The sequence below is a fragment of the Cariama cristata genome, unplaced genomic scaffold, assembly GCF_000690535.1.
Source record: "Cariama cristata isolate BGI_N322 unplaced genomic scaffold, ASM69053v1 scaffold20955, whole genome shotgun sequence".
NCBI lineage: Eukaryota > Metazoa > Chordata > Aves > Cariamiformes > Cariamidae > Cariama > Cariama cristata.
Window position 1 is genome coordinate 7,278 of NW_009619483.1, and position 2,870 is coordinate 10,147.

Consider the following 2,870-nt stretch of genomic DNA (forward strand, 5'->3'; position numbering starts at 1 on the left):
TGCTGTAATAACACTTAGAACACTTCACATTCTATTTCAAACTATATGTGTTTATAATAACAAACTCATTATTCGCTAAGGGTGTGTGAATACTACGTTCCTTTTGTCAAACCCTTGCTTCCCCAGCTGTCAAAATTGAATGAGATCAGCAATTACTAAGACTCTTGCTCTTCTAATGGAACGGAGGCTTCAATTCTGAAAGACTCAAAAATGTGATTTCCCTCTTCTGGCCTGAAGAAATAGATAAGGCCAATTACAAATGCCAGCTTCTTTGGGTGCACTCAGCGATAGCTGAGTATTGACCTTTCATTTGCCAGAGGTATCTATGATATTTTGGTATACTCACCTGTAAGTAAGCAAATAAAACTCCAATTACTTGGTGCTTGCCAAAATGTCAGCCCAGTAGTGACACTGCTAGTTTGGAGTCACACTGACACTGGATAGCTGAAGGAATTGTAAGAGAGAGACTACAGTGTTGTTATTCATCTGCCATTTATTTACTGATTCCTCCTATAATGTAGTTGTACTGAGGGAAATTTTAGTTTGGTTTAGCAAAATCTTACGCTATTACAGCACTGTAAATGTCAATGAAGCAACGCTTTCCAGCATTTAATTACGAAACGCCTCCATTACAAAATTATTTATTGCTTTTTCAGAAGCAGTAAGTTGCATCCTGTGATAACGTGTATTTATTCTAAGATTGTGGGCTTGGTCTTTGTTGTTTGCATCTTCCCAGGAGCACGTGGAACTTTGCTGCAGGTTAAACCTCCACTTTTTCTTGGTGCTTGATGCTATCTAACTCCCAATAGAGGCAATTGGAATTTAAAGAAAAATGCACATCCGTTACTGTATCTTTAATTTATACCTCTGAATTTGTCTTGGAATTGCAAAGTACATCTCCTCCATGTTTACAGGTATTCATGCTCTATTTGGAATCACTTTCTTGCTAAGAAAACAGTATGATTAACGTCTGTCAGTCACCTAAATGAGCTTAAACCTTCTGTTTCCATTTTATTCGTATACATTCTAAAGCAAAAAGCTAAAGGCCAAATTATGGCATTGGAAACACCGCTGCAAAAGAAAAGCATAAAACAAGAGAGTGTATTCCTGCATAGTAGTTGATGAAGGGGCTTTGCCTTAGGTGCTCCAATAATTTAGCTCATTTGGAGTTCCAGCTCTGTAGCCTGATGCCTCATGACAGATTTGTATTGGAAATCTATTTTAACCTTCCCCCTGCAGTTGTTAAAAGGTGCGCTCTCCATCTGTTTGATTTTCCATGTATTTATTTATTTATTCTCTGATTATTTTTTAGGGAAGCCTGCTTCAGTAAAGTAGAACTTTCTTGTTGCACACAGCTGAACTAATCCAGTTTTCCCCTCCTTCAACACTAAATTTACATTCATAGCTGCATAGTACAGAATACTCCTAGATATGAATGCCTTTTTTGCAAGTCAAAACACTCTTAAGACTGTCAGAAAATTTTAGGAAGCATTCATTTTATGGGCGTTTTACTAAACATACTTAAAATTTTAATAAGACCAATAATAATAATGATACAGATGACATGTTTACTTCTTTTTTCTAACTACTTTGTCCCTAGATGTTTTAAACTTTGGGGTCTTCCAATCACACATTTATCAATTAAAGTAAAGACTTGTGTTTACTGCAAATAAAAAAACCTCTTTATCCAAAATACAAAATAATTCCAGTTTGAAATGGCTCTGCAAATCCTCACAAATTGGTATTACCTGTGCATTTTGCTATTAGTCTCTTTTACAGGCTAGAATCCCTGGGAATTCGCTTTTGCTGAGATACAATGGTGGGTCTTAGAGAATGAGTCCTGCCAAGGATGGGAGTCAGCACAGCCCACAAATAGAATGGGAGAAGTGTCTGAATAACTGCATTTAACTAAAAAAAAACCCAAATACAAAAAGCAGCATTCTAAAACATTTTTAAATGAAGTAGAAGTCCCCTTCTTCCCTCTACTTTTTTTACTTCCTATTGCAAAGTGAGTGACATTATTAAAGTGATGCCTTACATTAATTTTAGTAAGTCTAACAATCTTTATTCACGTGGCAATGAGGCAGTGGAGGCACTGACAGGTATGAGTCTTGTAATCATCTGTGATAACTGAGAAGTTCTGACGGTGCTTGCTTCATAGGAAAGTGGATCTTCCATAAACGTAAGATTGACATTATCTTAGAATACTATGCAGAACAGCAGAGGTGTCTGATAGCCATGACTGAGAGTACAGTGTTTCTATATTGATACAATTGTGGAGTATTTCATCAAAGGTGGGCTATATATTATGAAGGTAACCTTCAATCCACAGCACAGTTTCAGTTGTTATCTAATGAAATATATCCAGGAGTTCAAATATCCATCTTTACTAATAGTTCTTCATATACTCCAGGCACTTTTTAACTCATAGATGAAAACTGAATACCTTAATATCTGTATTTTAATCTTAATAGTGTTTTATACAAAAGACAAGCCATTACATAATTACACTCTTCAATCAAGATTTGTCACTTAGTGAAAAATGTTGTTGGCTTTACTGGATAACACCTTCCCCTGCAACGCATAGTCTTTCACTGACGTTTTCCTTATTATGGATGTCATATTCTTGTTCTTGTCTTTAATTGCAAGCTTTTACCTAGCTGTGCTCCCTAAACTCTACTTCTTTATACTCTTCCAGACTTCGTCATTGCATGAATAAACTTTGAGCGTCTTCTTTTATTATTGTTTATACACTTCTGTTCATGTCTTCTTCCGGACTGTCTCTTATTCTTAAACCTTCTCTTTATTCTATCATGTAATTCACATCTTTGAAAAGAAATTATGTTCTCATTGCAGGAAATGACTTAGAC